We start from the raw sequence: 6,285 nt of genomic DNA on the forward strand, positions 1-6,285 counted from the left end.
CGCTGCGTACTGTTGATGTATCGTGCAGTGTTGCCAAGGTCACAGTTGACAGTTAATTGTTTTAATTGTTGTAATGGACACCTTCCTCGCCAGTCAAGTACTGCATGGCTACATGCATCTATCTGTACCGACCCTTGCTGAGTTGCTATACATTGTTGAGTGAACGCTGCCTACTGTTGATGTATCGTGCAGTGTAGCCAAGGTCACAGTTGACAGTTAATTGTTTTAATTGTTGTAATGGACACCTTCCTCGCCAGTCAAGTACTGCATGGCTACATGCATCTATCTGTACCGACCCTTGCTGAGTTGCTATATATTGTTGAGTGAACGCTGCGTACTGTTGATGTATCGTGCAGTGTTGCCAAGGTCACAGTTGACAGTTAATTGTTTTAATTGTTGTAATGGACACCTTCCTTGCCAGTCAAGTACTGCATGGCTACATGCATCTATCTGTACCGACCCTTGCTGAGTTGCTATACATTGTTGAGTGAACGCTGCGTACTGTTGATGTATCGTGCAGTGTTGCCAAGGTCACAGTTGACAGTTAATTGTTTTAATTGTTGTAATGAACACCTTCCTCGCCAGTCAAGTACTGCATGGCTACATGCATCTATCTGTACCGACCCTTGCTGAGTTGCTATACATTGTTGAGTGAACGCTGCGTACTGTTGATGTATCGTGCAGTGTTGCCAAGGTCACAGTTGACAGTTAATTGTTTTAATTGTTGTAATGGACACCTTCCTTGCCAGTCAAGTACTGCATGGCTACATGCATCTATCTGTACCGACCCTTGCTGAGTTGCTATATATTGTTGAGTGAACGCTGCGTACTGTTGATGTATCGTGCAGTGTTGCCAAGGTCACAGTTGACAGTTAATTGTTTTAATTGTTGTAATGGACACCTTCCTTGCCAGTCAAGTACTGCATGGCTACATGCATCTATCTGTACCGACCCTTGCTGAGTTGCTATATATTGTTGAGTGAACGCTGCGTACTGTTGATGTATCGTGCAGTGTTGCCAAGGTCACAGTTGACAGTTAATTGTTTTAATTGTTGTAATGGACACCTTCCTTGCCAGTCAAGTACTGCATGGCTACATGCATCTATCTGTACCGACCCTTGCTGAGTTGCTATATATTGTTGAGTGAACGCTGCGTACTGTTGATGTATCGTGCAGTGTTGCCAAGGTCACAGTTGACAGTTAATTGTTTTAATTGTTGTAATGGACACCTTCCTCGTCAGTCAAGTACTGCATGGCTACATGCATCTATCTGTACCGACCCTTAGGGTAATGCATCTAGGCTGTTTTTGTCGCTGGAGTTGGGCGGTTTCTGTCGCGCAAAAAATAGAACTCAAGGGATCAAATGGAGGGTGCCACACCGGTCGGGAATTGTCGCTCAGTGGAGTTGCCGCCCGCGACAGCCGCGCTGGAATGGGACTGGGTGGACTGGGCCTATTTCTTCGGCGGGAATTGTCGCCGGCAACCCTGCCACACTCGGCTGTTTTTCCCGTCAGTCGCGCAGCAGCCACGCTTCATCGTACTTATACAAATAATAATTTGTATTAATTGCATACTAAAACATCTATTTATGGTCAAACACATGATAACAGAAGAGCATATGTTGTTAGCTGAATATAAACATCAAACTACTGAAATTACAACCCACTTTATATTATGTTTTATGAGCGTGAATATTCATTGTAAAATGAAAATCATTGCGGCGTATTGCGCCGCATAGATACCCCCTAGTGTAATGTTGGGTATCTCTGTACAAATGAATATAAAGTTAAACGGTCAGATTTAGCTATTACATCCATAATAATTGGAAACCCTTATTGTGTAAACTGTCAAATAATGAAAGTAATGTGGTTATTTTCATCTAGCTTTTGGTTAAGTGTTAGTAGTATTTACATTTACATAAATAAGTAATGGCATTTTTTAAGATATTTTCTGGTGTTCAATAATATTAATTTATAATGCAGTTGAGTTTTGCAATTTCCTTTAAAATAATATGTAGGTTTGTGATAATTTTTTTAGATCGTTGTATAACAAATGGTTTTTTGTTTAGTTAAGCTAATATAATTAAAACTTAATTCTTGACAACTGCCAAAGCCGACGATTTGTACCGCCAGTGTGGCACCCCGGGTCAATTTTTGCGCTACAAAAAACGTCGTGACACCGCGATTATTGTCGCGTCAATGTGGCACCCCTCAGCGACTATTCCCGTCGCGATTATCATCGCGCGACAGAAACAGCCTAGTGTGGCATTACCCTTAAGGCTGCTGTAAATTGTTGACCGATCGTTTCTTTACTGTTCCTGTTGATGTATCTTGCCGTGTTGCCAAGCTAGTTACTGAAAAGTTGGTTAGAAGGATGTAGGTACCTATTTGGGGTCTTTGAATTGTGGTAAGTATTAAGGCAATAGGTTTCTTCGTAAAGACAAAACATTCAACTGACATGTTTACTATTTTTTCATTTTTTGGCTATAACTTACAGTGTCAGATATTCCACCAGCACTCTGGAGACTCAAGTTACATAAGTTGTTCTACAGTTAGCTATCAGCAGCAGGAGTGGGCCTCGCAGCCTTGCTTCGTCCTGTTTTGGTTACGGTCCTGTGGGCTCAAGGATCCGACGGTCAACGCCACGGTCCTGCCATGTGCCGCCAGTGCCATCTCGCCTAAACTCACTATCTGGCAGGTGCCATTCCCGTGGTACACAAATTCAATTCTTTATGTATATTCTTTATGTTGTACACCAATAGGTAAAGTATTGGTCCAAAAACGTAGCTTAATGTTCAATAGAGCAGTTGTAGGGTATCAGTTTACAATAGTTTCAAACAACCGACAGAGCTGTAAAACTCGATGTTTACGAATTGACTTACCCTTCAAAGCCAAAGTGGTACCCTAGTGGTCAGTGATATGCTAATTTTTCAGTTTGTCTACCATCACTAAGTTCTAAATTTTAGACACAATTTGCAAATCAGTCAAATGTGCCGATTAAGTTGTCGGCTGTTATGCCTAATGTAGCCTAATGCAATGTTATCTGGAATCCTACTGGCTCTAAATTAATCACTTCCATGGTAATACTCTAACATCTCCAACTGGCGGAAAAGGTAGTAGAGTAGGTGTTGAAGGGACCCTATCCTGATTGGTTCTTAAAAATAGAATCGTTATCCAGTTTGTGGTCAGCCTCTATCCCTGAAACATTCACACATTAGCTACCAAGTATACTCGATCCTCAGATAGCAAGGAGTGTTAAACATTAGCATAGCCAGCATAAACGCGTTGGCCTAACGTTGTTATTCCTAGTTTATGGTAAAAAGGCTACAAAATGTAGACAATATGTATGTAGATAATATTATTTCATTTATTTGTAGTCAAGTCATAGAAAGAAGCAATATTAACAAAATTGCAATGTATACGTAGACAATATATATTTTTATTATTTGACAGCAAAAAATATGTTTGATATAGTATAGGATTTTAGACAATAAATATCCATCACTATCGATTGAAAATGATATGTAATAGCATATTTGTAGCCAATTGTGGTATTGGCTGACCACCAACCAATGTATGTTGAGTAGCCTCACAGTAACTACTCTTCGTTTTAAAACCAAGGAGTAATTTAGAAAAGTGTAGAAAATTTACAACCCATCCCCCCGCGCCAAATCAACCCACCTTATATTTCTGTGTCTAAAACACTTCGTTTGCTTTGGACTACGGTGCTTGTATTTCCTTCTACCTTCTTATTATTGTGTTATTTAAAATTTATCAGTAACAGATTTTCTCCGAGGATATTTCCAACAATCCCCCAACCAAAAAAGGGGGCCTGGGACCAAAGGCGAGTAGTATCCATACGACATTAAACAATATAATGCTTTTTCATTATATAATTACTCCCAGAGCTTATACCCAGGCTATCAGCTGTAGACACAAGGCTCTACAGAGTTGCTAAACCAAGATACTCTGTAGTCTGGAGGTGAGAAGTAGTCTCTCGTATTGTTCCCACACCACGGTGACGTCATAATCGTACTTCCGGTGTCTCCTCGGACGAGAGGCTAAAGACGGTGACACACTATCGATCTTTTCCCCGAACAAGACCCCGAACCGAGCAGGGAGAAGGGAGAAGGGAGGTCGAAGGGAGGATGTTCGATAGTGTGTCACGGGTCCGTACACCGATCAAGACGCCGAACAAGACATCAGGCCGAGCAGGGAGACGAGCGCTCTGGAGGCGGTTTTTTGGCGAAAGATCAAAGAAAAGATCGGTCCGATGTACGGTCCGATGTACGATAGTGTGTCACGGTACATTTTTGCCCCGTACATCGTCGCGAGCGCCGCACCGAGCGGCCGCCTGCGCTAGCATTGATAGTTCCGCGCTCTCACTCGCACACTCTCTCTATCTCTCTCCAAACTTCCTTTTGCCGCGCTCGGTAGAATTCGTCTGGTCTTGGTCATGTTCGGGGAAATGTTCGGAGTAAAATTTTGCTGATATTTATCTCCCTTCTCCCTTCTCCCTGCTCGGTTCGGGGTCTTGATCGGGGAAAAGATCGATAGTGTGTCACCGCCTTAATTACCACAGGAGCTGGTTGTACCTGAGGAGGTGTTAAGTGCCTCCCCTCCCCTCCCCTCCAATCACGTTCCTCCCTACAATCACTGCTAGGTACAACATGCAATGTGCGAACGACATTTAGACATTTTAGACTATTATATACTACCGCAGTCTTCTCACCATGTGCAACTAGCATAGCAGAGAAGTAAGTTCAAATAATTGAGCTATAACGGCATTTTGCTGGTGCAAAATACCGTTTTCGCCTGCAGCAAAAACAACCGTTTTCAATACATGCGCTGTGGGTCTGAATGAAGTAGTTTTTTTCTCCCTAGTGAGTACAAAGATTGTCTTAGTCCCTAAAGAGTAAAAATCAGCCTTTGTTAACTCAGCTGTGAGCTTCGATTGTATGCAATGTATCGAAAGTATGTATCGATTGTTTTAATCGGTTAGAGCTTATTAGTCCAGGAATTTTAGGGATAAAACTGTCATTCGACCTAACAAATTCGGACTAAGTGGAAACTTTGCACAGTTGTTTAGTAAGCCTATATAAATAAAATATCAAAAGTCCCTATAAATCCCGGCTGTGCTTCAGCCGCCATCTTGCAAAATGGCGGCCAATTTTCACTTTTTTGACATTATTTCACAAACTATTGGTATTAGAGAATTTCTGTAAATACAAAAGTTAAAGAACGTCTAAAAATACATATTTTTTATATTACAAGGATTGCTCTATCTCTAACGGTTATTGAGATAAATAATAAAAATAGTATTCAATTTAAAATTCCCATGTTATTCTTATGGAGGAAAATACAATTGTTGCAGTTTGCTTATTTATGTATATATTTGGATCAAACTTGGCAAATTTATTTATTTTATACCAAGCTATTAATATTTAACATGAATACACGCTTTATTACTCTCCCCATAGCATTGAACCTAGTTAGTACTCGTTAAATTTAAAGTTACCGTATTTAAATAGGGATTATTCTTACATTTTTAGGAAGTAGTTTAGTAACGATCCAGTCAGGCAAACGGAAATTTATTTTTTGGCAGATTAACAATAGTTTTCCCTTATTAGTATTAAAGTTTAAGGTCCACTCACTACTATGTAACTACTTACATGGTAAGCCTACTTATTACTCCCGGTATAATTATTTTGTCGGTGAATATTAGGAAATTCAACCTTAAAACCCTGACTAAATGCGACTGAGCACAGCCGGAATTTGTGGGGACTTTTGCCATTTTCATCAACTAGACTTACTGTGCTTAACTGTGCAAAATTTAAATTTAATCCGGATTTTAAGGTTGAATTTCCTAATATTTACCGACAAAATAATTATACCGGGAGTAATAACCATGTAAGTTTTGAGTAGTTACATAGTAGTGACAAGATAGTTAGTGAGCTTTAAATCATAATACTAATAACAAAAAAATATTGTTAATACGATTTACAAATGAATATCCATTTACCTGACTGGATTTACAGGAAAAATTTATCCTAAAAATGTAATATATATTCCCGGTATAAACAACTTTAAATTAAACGAGTACTAGGTTTACTGCAATAGGGAGGGCACTAAAGTGTGTATTTATGTTAAATATTAATAGCTTAGTATAAAATAAATAAATTTGCCAAGTTTTATCCAAATATATCCATAAATAAGCAACCTGCAACAATTTTATTTTCCCCCGTAAGAATAACATGGGAATTTTAAATAGAATACTAACTTCTAT

The sequence above is a fragment of the Macrosteles quadrilineatus genome, unplaced genomic scaffold (genome assembly GCF_028750875.1).
Source record: "Macrosteles quadrilineatus isolate MER2022 unplaced genomic scaffold, UCM_ALF_1.0 Scaffold_2__2_contigs__length_208266976, whole genome shotgun sequence".
NCBI lineage: Eukaryota > Metazoa > Arthropoda > Insecta > Hemiptera > Cicadellidae > Macrosteles > Macrosteles quadrilineatus.